We start from the raw sequence: 15,663 nt of genomic DNA on the forward strand, positions 1-15,663 counted from the left end.
CATGCTTGCCTTTTCAGCCGTGGGAGCGTTACAATGCGACCTTGGTAAAAGAGTAACCCAAGAGCTTTCGGTGGGTGGTGATGACCAGGTGTCTTCCCTCTAGTCTTACACTGCTAAATTAGGGACGGCTAGTGTAGATAGACCTCGTGTAGCTTTGCGCGAAATTCAAAAAACAAACGTAAAGGTGCAGTAATGGGTAAAAAAGTAATTTTGAAGTTGTAATTTTCATCTGTGGATAATTTATTTCATTTCCAATCGGCAAGGCTTCGTATTATAAAATTAACGTCACAATATGTGGTGTGTTTGTTTCTTGCTATTATACTCTGCTCACCACGGGTATCGAAACCTGGTTTTTAGCAGTACAAGTCTGCAGGCATGCCATTGTGCTACTGGAGGTAAGGGTACGGTATACGGTATAAAAAAAAACATCTGCCAGAACCAGGTTTCTGATCCGAGCAAAACACAATCGTTTACTGGTGAAGTGATTTTGTTTTACCGTTATCAGATGCAACGGAAAACGAAAATAAAACCTGCAACTAAACGTTTTTTTTGTTTTTTTTTTATTATCCAATTACGATCATATAGCTACAGGTTTCCAACGTCTCTCCAACATATTTGCATTCAATACCACGAACCATTAACTTTTATATACTCCTGCATATAGATAGAGTTTCAAATAGACTTTTCACTCAATTAGTCTAGTTCAGCCTACGAATTCTACTAATGAACAAGAAGCTCTGTGGGTTGTGTTTTATGTTGTCGTTTGTTATTAAGTTTAAAGCTAAACAATAGGCAAAGCGTGCTTTATCCACCGCGGGGAATCTATCAAAGTACTGTAATAGGCTTTAAATGATGTATTATTATTACGTCTTTGAGATGAAGTCACTAGTGAGTAAATAAGAAAGAATGTGGAAATAAATGTAGTTTTATTGGTTTCTCATCAGCTCACGAGGTGTTCAAAACCGTACTACATAAAGGTGAATAAAGGAAAGATTCTTATGAATTGGTCGTACGGATGTTGTGGGATGAAAAGGAAGACATTTTGTTCTCATATTTTACTCCAGAGCTATCTGCACTAGCCGTACCTAATTTAGCAGTGTAACACTAGAGGAAACTATAGTGTTTCAACTATCTGGCCATGCCGGGCCTTTACATAAAGTAGTCGCTAATAATTATATTTACTTGTATAACGATGTGTCCATACTTTATTCGCTACAGAATTCTATTGGTCGACATTGAATGACTGTAGAGGGCTAATGATTAGTTTAAAATAGGTGGCTCTGTAGAACACATGAATTTTTAATAGGTGGCTCTGTAGAACACATGAATTTTTAATAGGTGGCTCTGTAGAACACATGAATTTTTCTATTCTCTTTTTTGTTGTTGATGTTGCTAATTTTCTTCCCTTTGGTAAAAGTTTTACAAAGATACATAAAATTGGAAAGTTTAACACTCGTGCAAATGGTTGTATGTATGTATTCATAATTTATTAAATGATTCTTCCGTGTTCGCTTTATTTTTTTAACACATAACAATACAAGTTAGTGATTCACCAGAGGTAAATTGTAAAGTATCCTTCTCCCTATTGTCCATTAGTTAAGGCTCGGCATGGCCAGGTGGTTAAGGCACTCGAATAGTTCGAGAGTCGCGGGTTCGATTTCCTGTCACACCAAACATGATCACCCTTTCAGTCGTGAGGACGTTATAAAGTTACGGTCAATTCCACTATTCGTTAGTAAAAGAGTAGCACAAGAGTTGGCGGTTGGTGGTGATGACTAGCTGCCTTTCCTCTAGTCTTACACTGCTAAATTAGGAACGGCTAGCCCAGATAGCCGTCGTGTTGCTTTGCGCGAAACTCAAAACAAACCAAACCATTAGTTAAATAATGACCTATTATTACGAGAGAAAAACTTATTATGAAATTTGTATTATACATAGGTTCAATATAAAAAAACAAATACTAGCATTCCATTACAGAGAAAACGACTGGTATGAAATATATGTTAGGAATTAGCTCAGTATTAAAAAATGTTTTCAGGGGACCTTAATGTTACGCTTGCTTCGGAAATTTTTTACGGATTTCCGTGGTATGAGTGAATAAAATGAGCGACTCTGAAGTGAAAAAAAATGTTTATGACGGGTATACAAATGGACATATTTTATGGCTATTAGATTCAAATGTATGAATACAAGAATTTGTAAATATTTTATTACCCACTAACCATGCTGCCATGTTATCATAAAACCATGCATAAATAATAAAAAGACATTTGCACCTAAGCCTAGACATCAACTTACGTAATGAAAGAGTTTGATAGACTATTTATTACTTTGGTTGGGTGAGTTCTAATTCTCTATAACTATTCTACTTCTTTCCACGTTTTGTTTCGTTTGTTTTTTAGTTTCGCACAAATCTACAAGAGGGCTATCTGCGCTAGCTATCAGTAATTTAGTAGTAAAATATTAGAGGGAAGACAGCTAGTCATCACCACTCACCGCTAACTCTTGTGCTACTTTTTTATCAATGAATATTGGGATTGACCGTCACATTATAACATCCCCACAATTGAAAGGGCGAGCATACTTGGTGGGAGAAAGATTCGAGGCCCCGACCCTTAACCACCTTAAGCGTACGGTTCGACGGGGAATGTGAAATGACTAATATTTGTCCGTGTGTTCATGTTATCTTGTCATTACGCCTTGTAAATGCATACAGAACTCGCACAGCTACATTGTCCATGCTTTGTTGTGACGGATAATACTACTGACCTCCCAGTTAGTGCAGCAAGGTTGGATCTATTTCACAAGGGCTTAAGTTATATTTATGTGTGTTGACTCTTTCGAAGTCCCCCCACTGGGACAGAGGTAAGTATTCGAATTCAAAACGCTAAAATCAGAGGTTCAATTCCCCTCGGTGCACTCAGCACACAGACTTTCTCTTGGAAGTGTGGTGAATGATAAACTGTTAAAATTAAAGGTTTTCTTCAGTTTATTGAGATAAAACTGGTCTATTTATCCCATCATTCGCCGTACATGAATCGAAGTACTTCTATTGATTTCTTTTCTTTTCATGTACTTTTCTTCCCACCTACGGCAATCTCACGAATCAGTAACCATGGAGATGATAAGGCCTTTCGGAGGGCTCTAGAGGTAAAAATACAAGACTGGGAAACTCACGATGTCGGACAACTTTAATCAAACACGCAAAGCTCTAAGAAGAACCGCACCTTACCTGTCAAGAAACAGGGATTAGTCTGTCTATAACTAGTCTTAGCAGTTCCATTAAGAAAAGCACACGACACCGTGGTCTAAGCGAACTTATTACTTCTTTCATATTTGATCACACAAATCAATCTTTTTCCTCGTCATTATTAGATTTTTTTTATTATTTAAAAACGTGCGATTACAAATTTATCAGTAGATTTATAGTTGGATGAACCACGTATATCTAATTTGTTAGTAGCGCATATCTATCCACAGACAGAGCTCAGAGGAATAACATGCACGCAAGGACTGGTTTACTGTTCTTTAACCCTAAATGTTGAAGAGAGTCTTGAATGAGAAAGTACATATCATAGGGACTAAAACGTGTTGATAAATGCGAAACCTAGCTAAGCTATTGATCAATACAGTATTTCATTAAAATACTCTAATTAGTGCTCATATAATTTTAAAGAGACTCGTGTGCCTTCTCAGATAACAGCGTCGAAGGACTAGAAATTCCTGTTTTGGTTGTAAAAGTATGGGGTGTGATGTTTTGGTGTTTCTTCCAGATCAAACCATTAGATGTGAAAAGAAGGTTTCGAAGCTGAACCGAATATATTAAAGTTTTATTTTTGGTTTTCGAAAATATCAGACTCGTTTATGAATCGTTGAAAGGACATTCGTGCACAAATATTATCAAAACACCGTGTCGGACTCGCATTAATGGTACATTATTTACTTATTATCAAAGGAATGTATTTCCAGCAATACCGTGTATACCGTGTTTATTTATGTACGGTGATGACAGTAGAAAACATTTATTACAAAGATCGTCTGTAAACATTACCTCCAACTCTTGGAATACTCTGGTCCAAATAAATCTGTAAACAGACTACAGTGGTCCAATCAGATGTGTAAACAGCACCGCCAACTCTCGAACTACTCTGGTCTGATCGAATGGTGAGATTTAATCGTACCTTTTATGGCGCACCCACGACCCCAGAGAGTGGAGCACATCTTCACAGCAGCGTGTCGCGAAACATTAATTCTCGGATTTGCAGTCAGGTAACGCTAGACATCAAGTCTCTAAGGGCAACGATAAACCCTCCAGTGACAAAGCTAGAAACCGGTATTCGATATTCCTGGTTGGCATACACAGATAGCCCAAGGTGTAGCTTTGTGCTTAACTACAATCAATCAAACAAAACAAAGCAAAGATAATATAACTCACTAAAATTATTGTAAACGTAGTAGATATAGGAAAATTAAAAGCGAAAACATATTGCTAGCTGTATATAATTAGATTAAATTACTACCAGAATGACAGCCTAGCAGGATATAAAGCAGCGTGGATAAAAGAAAGTCATGGACAGGAATTTCATTAAAACTGTTCAAGTGTCAAAGGGGACCATATATTAGTTTCTTTTGATAATACAACTTTATATCCTAGCATTAAAACAATTACAACTTACAAGCGGCACGATTTTACTTAAATGAACTTCAATCTTAGGCTGAAATGCTCCCCAATCAATCTTTTACTTTATAGAGTTGATACAACATGCAAGTTTTAAAGAACTGTATATATCGTAAGATTTAATTAAGATATCTCCCATCAAATACCAGGTACGGCTGTGAGTACTAGAGTAGCCCCCGGTTGGGTAGTGGTAAGTCTGCAACACTATAATCAGAGGTTCTGTTCCTCCCAGTAGACACAGCAGATGCAAGAAAACACATTTTAACACAGTAGTAATAGGATGTTAAAAGAAAATGTTTGCTTGAAACTTTATTTTTATATGAAGTGAATTACTGAAAACTTGTATGGAAACGTTTCCTTCTTTTTTGTTTCGTTCTATTGGAATCTTTCGTACTATCTTAATACGTTTTGTCAACTAGCTTTCATATTCAACTCTCCTCTGAGTAAGGATCAATAGATTACCTTTGTTGGATACTTTAGTTTGTTATATTTGAAGATTAGACCTTAGAGACAGATATATATAAAAACACAAATGCTTAAAGATATTTAGTTTTATTCAGTAACAGCCAAGAGTTAGCAGTTGGTGATTACAAGTAACTGTCTTCCCTCTAGTCTCAAACTGCTAAATTAGGGACAGCTAACGCAGATGGCCCTCGCATGGCTTTGCGCGAAGTTATAAACAAACGAGCGCCCAACCGTGTAGATAGCACACTAATACTTGACACCCTGTAGTTAAAACATTAGTTAGAGGACATGGACTAAAACAATTCCTTCAGAAATATTATTATCCACAAGGTATTTAACCAAGCAACAGAATAATGTATTCTACATCTAGTAAATAAGCCAGTGTTTAAGAACCAATATAAAATGTTACATATATTAACATTCAACTTGTTTCATTCCGAAGACAACCAAATAAACTTTATATAGACCGCCGCTCACAGAAATAATCCCAAGAAAACGTGAAATAATTTTAAAGTAATCAGTTACGTAAGTGTATTAAGAACCTAAAGCGAGAAAAATAATATTCTATACAAATGGTATATTTTATCCTAATTAGGAAAATCAGATTTAATTTATCACACATTAAATGAGTTTAGTGATGGCCAAAAGACGGGCTCTCCACTCTCCAATTACAGTGTCCCTTCAAAGTACGTATATTAGTCTACAGTGTAAGTAGCTTGGCGCCGTTCCTATAACTAAACTATATACCACTAGGAATAAACCACTTTTACTTTATTGTTTATAATCATTTCTAACACCAATTATCCATTGTAAAGAAAACTATTTTAAAACTATTATTCTATTAGTATTACGCCCTACAAAAGTTTGGCGCTAGCCTTGACATTACCTACTTTTCCCTCTCTAATAGTCTTATCACGGCTCTTCTACTAATAACGTCCAGTTTAATTTGATTTGAGTAGCATTTGTTTTTTTAACACAGGATCTCTTCTTCAACGATAAGCAACCTGGTTGGAAAGGATCGGACTTTTAATAAAGAATTCAGTTTTTTTTATTCGATTTTGATGGAACTTGTAAAAGAGTTAACATGTGATATTTACTTTTCACAGTTTCTAAATCGGACAAACATTGACAGAGTTTTGTCTTGTCACACAAACATCAGATATTCCAAGGTTAATGACTTTATTATGCAACCGAAAGGTCCACTAGTAAGCCTTCTTATTTGATCATCGTTGCTTCCGTTTATCGGACAAGAGTCCAACAGATGTTGACAAAATAGATCCAAGTCTAACTGAAAAGCGATTGATACTTTGCTATTCTTTAGCATTTTATCTTCATTGGCTCGTATTCTCTCCGTTTCTTAGATATTCAAAGTTCACTTGCAATCCGCACAGTCAGTGTGGATGCAATAAAGTTGGACTGTGTGGCAGCACTTATTGAGACAGCTCCAATCTTGTCAAGCTCAAACTTGCTACAGAGACACTCATAAAATAAGTTTGGACAGTAGTAATACCAATAGTAGCCTTCTGCCAAAGAATAAAATCATGAACGAGATCACCAACTTCAAACAGACAATGAAGAAATGTTGAACAATTTGATTTCAGAACAAATAAAATAAAACAACAGAAATTATTAATTAATGTGTGTACCATTACTGTTTGCGGTACGGCCACTCTGTCTCTTTGAATGATCATATTAACTCCCAAATGAAATACGATAACAATGTATGAATTACATTTTTGATACATCAGACTCCAAGTTTTCCCAACAGGTGTATGCAACGTCTCTAAGAAACAATTAAAAGTAATCGTTCCTTACCTAGCCACCCAAAAACAGTACTTTGCCTCCTATGTTAAACCACATGCTACATTATACGTATGATATTACATAGATTTTTACAATATATATTTATATCAGGCCATGTATTAAATACACATTTTAAAAATTACAGTTTGTTTAGTGTGTGTGCTTTCTTATAGCAAAGCCACATAGGCTGTTGAGCCCGCCGAGGGGAATCGAACCTCTGAGTGTAGCGTTGTAAATCCGTAGATTTATCGCTATCCCAGATCCGGATTTCGATACCCGTGGTAGGCAAAGCACAGAAAGCTAATTGTGTAACTCACCGCTGTACTAGAAGGGGGCAGTTTGTTTAGTCTGTGCACATTTGTTAAAGTAACCGTCGTTCAGAAGAACAGAAATATGTACCTGCAATATTAAGCCTAGTGCTGCCACTTTAGACCTAGTTGTATCTATAGTAATAATATATGCCTAGTAACCTATAAGTATGAAATCAAGAATTATCTAAAATAATGATCGTAAAATACATATTCAAGGCTTTAATACTGACACAAATAAATCAAATAAGTTATTAATTTTTGTTAATTTTTTCCTTTTGTTTCACTTATGTTTTACAGAGTATAATGTAGAAGAAAACTTGAGAATATGAGAACACATAGGAAGGAATCTATATAATATATAGACCGATATATTAGAAACTCAAGCGTATGAATAGAATATTCCGAAGCTAGATTCTCCGCGATGATTTTTTTTTTCAATTTCTTTATTTGCTTCATTTATTTATTATTATTCTTACAAGTTTTATTAATTTAAGTTTAATAACTTATTGTATAGGTGCAAATACGTAATGATAATGAGAAGACGCTTTTATCTTGTACGTAATCTCTAGGCCTATTTCTAATGAGTAACTTTTTAAGTCATGCAACTGGTTAAGAGAACTACTTGTATTAACTACTTTTTTTTTTCCCTGGTATATCGATAGATACATATATGATAAAATAACGGAATAATTATGGAAAGTGTGAGAAAAAAATGTAAAAAATAAAATATTACCATAAACCATACCTTTAGCGTGTGGAAATAAAATTTACTAGAATACAATAACTTACTGATAGTTTATCTAGGGACTTATTTTCATCCAAACACTTCGTCAGTACCACACTAGAATATCATTTGTTTATTTATTTTAAAGTAAAGCCGCATTGGAATATCTAGTGCATTTTGAAAGTTAGAAAGGAGATTGAACCTGGATTTTAGCGGTGGAAGTTTGTAGACTTAATGCTGTCCTAGCGGGGAACCACACCAGCGTAAAACTTACAAGACTACAGGCAGTCACACTAAGCCCAGTAGTAGTGGTAAATACATTCATGGCTCCCAGAACCGAAACACTTTCTGACAAACGCACACAAACTAAATATTTGACTACAAAATGATCCTCCATACGTAAAACTGCATCAAGACGGCGTTACAGTAAGAGTTGTATGTTATACTTTAAAGAGATAATATATGACAGACGCTGTTAGTAATGACAACGATAAAAGGCATAAAACCGAAAATCTCCAAAAAATGATATTAAATATCTCGGAGGGGGAGGTGTTATTTACAAGATGGACAATGGTCAGCAATAATGAATTGATAGCGCTTCACTTTGTATACGGAGTTCAACATGTTAGCGAACCGAGAAAATAGAATTTACTCTTATTCGCTCCTCGAAAATTGTTTTCCCTAAACGAAAATATCGATTATTTTACTCAGTCAATACACGTCTGTGTTACTGGTATCAGTCGCCACTAATTTAGCTATTTGTTTGATATCAGAAATGCCCAATGAGTTTAATTACAGGAACATTTTAATTGTACAGTCACAAAACTGCTTGTTCTTCGCAAAATCAATGTATTTAAGTAATAACAAAAAAAACAACAAAACATTTACATCTTAGTTATAAAATTTCAAAAGACGACATAGTGTCTTTCCAACCGTTAAAATAATCTACTTTGATGAAGATATCGTGCTGTTTCTTTCTGATTTATATTCCGCGAATTAATAGAGAAGTTCTTGTCTCTTACCAAATCCGAATGCTAATTCTAATCTTGCTTCTAATTTCATGCTCTGTTTAGCAAACGTAAACTTACAGCATTTGCTGATACTGATTTTATTAAGAATAATGTCCGATTACGGTTATGATTTAAGTGGTAGCTTATATTTATAATTGTAACAATGATTAATACTATTACTTAAATATTATGACATTTGTGCCTTAAAACTTCAAAATACCTGCGAGAGTGACATAAAATAAAACTGCAGTATCATTGCGAAATACTCAGTGACCACCTTCGCAGGGCTTCCAGTGAAACAGCAGTAAGTCTTCGGAATAAACAAGCTAACAATCAGGGGGTTTTTACCCCTCGGTGTACACAGAATACAATCCGATGTCGTGGTTTTGCTATTCAAAAAGAATATACACCTTCACAGACAGCGTTTTCATTACATAAAATATTATTTAATTACCAATAGATGGCGCTAAGGTAGTTATACTTTTTAAAAATATTCATAATTGTAATAATAACTCTCTCAAGTGAGATTATTATCGAATAAGAGTTTATTTGCTTTCAATACTAAGATATATCAAACTGTTAATTCATAAGCATTTATTTACTTTCCCTTATTATAGATGGTGATATGCAGAGATTTAATGTATTGTGTTTTTTTAAGGGAACTAGGGATATAATCAATAAAGGTGTGTATATATGTATGGCAGTTAACTCAATAAACAAACTCTTACTTATAGCTGCTGGAGTTCATTGCGAGTGCGCTGAGAAATCGCTCGTTCAGCCTACTTCGTCTACACTGTCCAAATAAAACATAAATTTTAAGCATTTTATAGAAAGATAAAAACCCGTTAAGACTTTTCAAATAAACAAATAAAAATACTCCTTAATCAATGGAACTTTCTGAAAACAGATTTCCAAAAGTAAACTAACATTTAGGATTAAATAAAATTCGAACAAAAATGCCAAACTCGAATTTTTGCCATGGCTTGAAACAGATTACATTATTGCGTGTGTTTGTTAAAATGTCATTATTTTATCAGAGTAGTATTACAACAACAAAATAGGAATAACTGCGCTCAATCTTATCTGTTCCAAGAGTAGTAAATAGCATCATAGTGAATGAAAATAATTTTATTTCTTTAATATATGAATCAAAGATAATAACAATTTGCACCAAACATATCGATAGCGATATTCAACCATTGCAATACATCGATTCGCATAATTACTCTGTTCTGGATATTTTCTCAAACTACTTAACAAATTATGTGGGAACGAATTAAAAGAAAACATTTATCAGACAGGGTTTGATTTTGGTTTGTTTTGAACTTCGTGCAAAGGTACACGAGGGCTATCTGCGCTAGCCGTACCTAATTTTGCAGTGTAAGACTAGAAGGAAGGCAGCTAATCATCACCACCCACCGCCAACTCTTGGGCTACTCTTTTACAAACGAAACGTGTGATTGATCGTCACATTATGGCGCCCACACGGCTGAAAGGGCGAGCATGTTTGGTGTGACGGGGATTTAAACTCGCGACCCTCAGATTGCAAGCCAAGTGCCATAACCACTTGCCCATTCCGAGCTTTCAAATAGGAGGTAAACCAAATAACTGTTTATAAGCTGTCTGTATTTAGAAATAACAATGAATATTATTAGTTTTACTTCATATGTTCTAATGATTGTAACCAAGAGCTGGAATAAAACAAACGCAGTTGATAATAGCATTTGTTTGTTTTGAAATTTGCACAGGGCTACAATGGGCTAATTTTGGACTAATAAACTAAACGAAAGGCAGCTTTTGGATTACTCGTGTCTTATAGATAAATGGATTTAAAGGCTTCTCAACGCAGAATGAACTTTGTCAGCATTGGGTGGTAAATCATTAAATTCTTGGAGTTAGTGTCTGGGCACGCTAACCACATAGCCACACATGGTGTGTTAATAAAAGAACTTTACTTATATTTCAAATATAAAATATACGAAAAAACTGATTAATCTACATGAGATTAATAATAAGTGATTATAGATGGCGCAAGCTGCTGAGTAATTACTATCTCTTGTGTTCACCGAGGGGAATCGAATCCCTGATTTTAGCGTTATGAAAAATAATTTGTCGTGTTTTAGTAAAATAATCGAGGGATTGTCTTATAATATTTAGACATTATAATATCTGTGTTTTTAAAAAATCTTTTATAGATTTTGCTTACACTTCCCTTCAAGGACTGTAATAGTAACACTACAATAAATTTGTTTCAAAATGTCATATCCACATTTGGTAATACGATAGATTAGATTTACTTACGACAACACTGTATAATTGTAAGGCTTTCTGTCGCAAACCTTCGAAATTCATATCACACAAGCGCCACACAGCGACACTTGGAATAGCAATTGACATATTAATATATCTGTATGTATATTTTTTGATACCGTCGCGACTTCGAGCGTGCTCGGCAGTCCTGTCAGCTTGTAAATGTTTATGGTGCATCTACACTTGATTGTGCCATATTTTAAGACCGGAAAAGTTACATGAGAGAACTTCTTGCACGTGCCAAGCAATGTTCATCTTCGCTAATTGCTTCTATAATCCACTTCCTAAAACACTGACTTATGAAATATATATAATGGCGGGATAAAAGCAGAAATGTGACTACCAAAAATAAGACAACAACAACAAAACAACTTTCCAGTTATTTACAAACAAACAAAAACCTGCAAAATATATGGGGCCAGTTTAATGTCCTCAGTGCAACAGTGAATGTGTTTTTCTTATTTAAAAAAAAAAACCTCTTCGAGCTATCTGCTGTGTCTACCGACAGGAATCGAACGTCTGATTTTAGAGTTGTAAATCTGTAGACTTACCGCTGTTATCCTTTACTGCAACAGTATTTCTTTAAATACAGAAGATCAAGAAAAATACGAAAGAATTCTAATCGCGGACACAGAAGTAGGCTAAATCTACTTGCCTTAGGCCTAACTTTAGTGAAACCTTTATTAATAACGGCCTAAATTTTAAAAAGAGGAAAACTGACAATATACGTTGTGTACGGGCCCGGGGTGGCCAAGCGTGTTAAGGCGTTCGACTCGTAATCCGAGGGTCGCGGGTTCGAATCCCGGTCGCACCAAACATGCTCGCCCTCCCAGCCGTGGGGGCGTTATAATGTTACTGTCCATCCCACTATTCGTTGGTAAAGGAGTAGTCCAAGAGTTGGCGGTGGGTGGTGATGACTAGCTGCATTCCCTCTAGTCTTACACTGCTAAATTAGGGAGGGCTAGTGCATATAGCCCTTGAGTAGCTTTGTGCGATATTAAAAAAAAAAAAAAACGTGTGTACATTTTTAGCTTTTGTTTAGTTAGGGCTAAACTTTACCTTAAACAATTCTAATACTAAAAAAAAAAAACAATTTTTTGCTGCAACCTAACGTCAGACCTTTTTTGAAACTTTGACATAAAACATCTATTAAAATACAATACATTTCATAATATGTTCCCTTATTTTAAACAAACGAAAAAACAAAAACACGTTTTGTTGCAGTTCCCATATACATTACATTCATTCATCAATAAGATGATAAAAATAGTTTGGAAGTACAATTGATTTTAATGTATGTTTAACTTTCGATAGCAATTACTAAATTCACGACCTGAGAAATAGTAACTTTAATGAGTAATGAATCTTAAAGCTTACTATAAAAATGAAAACATGATTAACTAAAAGAAAATTTATATTATAACGTTCAAATCAGCATTTTTATTGTTTAATTTGCAGGAAGAAAGAAAGAACTAGTTAACATAAATATTTGATATACAGAGCTAAGAAAAAGAAGTCAAACGAGATTTTAATGTCTCTACTAACTTGTTAATTATTTTTTCTCTTTAGAGCGATGCAAATTCCCATCAGTATATTGTAGTAAACTCTCATAAGCATCAGGACGTTGTTTAATGAATTATGCACCGAATGCATTATAGTGTAAGCAAAAAAAAAAAAAATCATACTCGAAGAAACAGAAGCATAGTGTAACACTGCTCATATTTTGTTCGTCAAAATACCAAATGCTAACATAGCGGGAGTTCATGACAAAAATGCAGCCATTCTTGTAATGACAGTTTAAAGAATATTAGCTGTGAATAAGATATGAACAACCTACTGCGTGGTCTCATTTTATTTGATTATGTTGAAAGTGGGAAAAATTCACGTCGTGTTAAACAATGACAATCCATGTTTGTCAAAAATTCCTAAAACGAATTCGTTTGAGATACTTTACTCTTTACAAAAAAACAATTTTCTCAGGGAATTGTTGGACAATAGAAAATACTTTAACCTTTTTATACTATTCCTTTTCGGAAAAACAACCTTGGTGGTAAACATTAGTGTGTAGTGCGCATATACAACTCAAATGAAAAGACAGAACTTGAGATACAAAAATCAAAGGTAACTGTAACACGCACTATATTGTAGAGAAAAAAAAATACTCTTGTCCTAATGTTGTCCTTTCTTAATACAAATTTATTAATTAATAATTAATTCTAGTAAAGTAAAACCTTTGTTTTTCTGCTCGACAAGACTAATAATAAAAAAATGTCACTAGAAACTTATACCATTCATGACAATCTATCTATCTAGCAAACAAGTTGATTTGAGGAACTCACTAAACCAATTTCGGTAACACTCGGTGGACAAGCTCGCGTGGACCCCTTGAAGACCCGTTGTAAACGAATAAGTAATCGGACAAACTGTTAATGTTTGCTACTGGTTTCAACTTTACCGCCTTAATACAGTGACTGAAGGCTCAACTGAGCGAAGGGGTTCGTGATATTGAAGTCGATATCAGATGAATGTGACGTTTAACACCGTGGTGAAACACGGGCATTTTTACTCATTAACACAAGAGCCTCGTGTAATACGACTCAAAAATAATGTAAAGGAACGGCCCATTCTCCCGTCTATATAGGTACTGTTCTTGAGCCCGACATTACCAAATAATATTTGCTAGCTTAGCTCAGCAGGTAGACATTGTGCAATATGGATTCTTTTCCTTACTATCCAGAATTAATTACCCATCAATTTTAAGATTTAATTTTTATAATGAAGAAAATGTATATTACCAGGATTACCACGGTAATTAAGCTTCATGCACCTAGCAACAAAGTGGATAAATTTTATTTCATAACAAAACTGATATTCAAGGTGCTTCTTTTGGTTCTTTATCGCGTGTAATGTTTTCGTACTAATTTCAAATAAACGTAATGTTTTTAATAACCACAATGTCCATTTCTTTGGGTGTGTTTTTCTTATAGAAAAGACACCTCAGGCTATGAGCTGAATCCACCGAGGGGAATCGAACCCCTGATTTTAGCATTATAGATCCGTAGACTACCGCTGTAGTAGTGGGGGACCAGTTTCTCTGGGACTCGTAAATAATTCTATGTAATTTTGGTTTAGTTTGTTTAGAATTTTGCGCAAAGCTACACGAGGGCTATCTGCGCTAGCCGTTCCTAATTTAGCAGCGTAAAACCAGAGGAAAGGCAGCTAATCTTTACCACCCACTACCAACGCTTGGGCTACTCTTTTACCAACGAATAGTGGGATTGAACTTCATATTATAACGCCCCCACGGCTGAAAGGAGGAGCATGTTTGGAGTGACAGGGATTCGAATCCACGACCCTCAGATTACTATATGATTTACTTGATATTTAAACCTAGTTGGAACAAAAAAACGGCTTTCGAATGTTTGTGAAATAAACGTTTAATGAAAATTAAAATGTTACCTACCACGTATCGCAACTTATAAATAACTTTAAATGTGTCACACAAATGATTGTAGACAAAATTTAAAACGCGACACAACATTATAAGAGTATTTATTGCAACCAAACAAATTACTTGAGGGTGAAACCAACCAAAACACCCCATTGCCTTAAGAACAAATCGAGTACAGTATATCGATAATTTAGTTTGTTTAGAAAGTAAATAATCAATACTTCATTTCAAGTAAGCGTCACATTCCGTACAGTTATGTTTTGATAAACTGTACCATCTAAGCTAAAAACCAATAACAAAAACAAATAAAGAAACTTAGAGACCTTGCCAACTAACAAAGATAAATCAAAAATGTGTTTATATGGTCTATAAAATGGGCTGCGAAACAGAGTGAAATTGCTATATAAAACGATAAACAAAATATAAAAGTACATAAAAAAAATTTGAATATGAGTATATGGATCTTGGTATATCTATAGAACAATCAGTGGGTTTGGACAGCAGAAGGATGACAGTGGATGAAACATGTGCAGCCAATTTACGAGGAATGTAAAAAAAACAACTCATTTTTTATATGAGATGCACATAAACCTTTATGCTTTAAAAATACTAGACGAATATACGCATAAAGTGCATTAATCTAAATCGATAAAAATCGTCAGTTGGTATTTCTCGTTGTAGCTCCAGGGAGAATTTATGGCAATTTTAAAACCAAATTAAAATAACTAAATACATCGTTTGAGAATTGTTTTTCCTAAGATGTCTCTACATGTTATTTGCGATTTCAACACCGCTTATTCTAAACGTTCATATGGCTAAAGAAAATTTTAGTAATTCCAATTAAGAATTTCTGCATGAAGTCTTGGAAATCCGGTAAAGTGATAACTTGTTTTTATTTTAACTCAAAGATA

The 15,663-nt window shown here is 34.6% G+C and overlaps 1 protein-coding gene across 10 annotated transcripts in view; it reads right to left on the reverse strand.

The window, feature by feature from the left end:
* Window positions 1–15,663, reverse strand: part of LOC143244400 (uncharacterized) — a 79,111-nt gene that overhangs the window by 19,731 nt on the left and 43,717 nt on the right. For 2 of the 10 annotated variants that reach the window (XM_076488991.1, XM_076488995.1), the window contains one exon: window positions 9,720–9,784. The exons of 7 other annotated variants lie outside the window; for them this stretch is intronic. The gene's annotated coding sequence lies outside the window, so the exon portion shown is untranslated. Of the gene's footprint in view, window positions 1–3,964; window positions 4,392–9,719; window positions 9,785–15,663 lie in introns of those variants that run through there. One more of the 10 variants, XR_013025050.1, reaches the window with a different exon arrangement.

The sequence above is a fragment of the Tachypleus tridentatus genome, chromosome 2 (genome assembly GCF_004210375.1).
Source record: "Tachypleus tridentatus isolate NWPU-2018 chromosome 2, ASM421037v1, whole genome shotgun sequence".
NCBI lineage: Eukaryota > Metazoa > Arthropoda > Merostomata > Xiphosura > Limulidae > Tachypleus > Tachypleus tridentatus.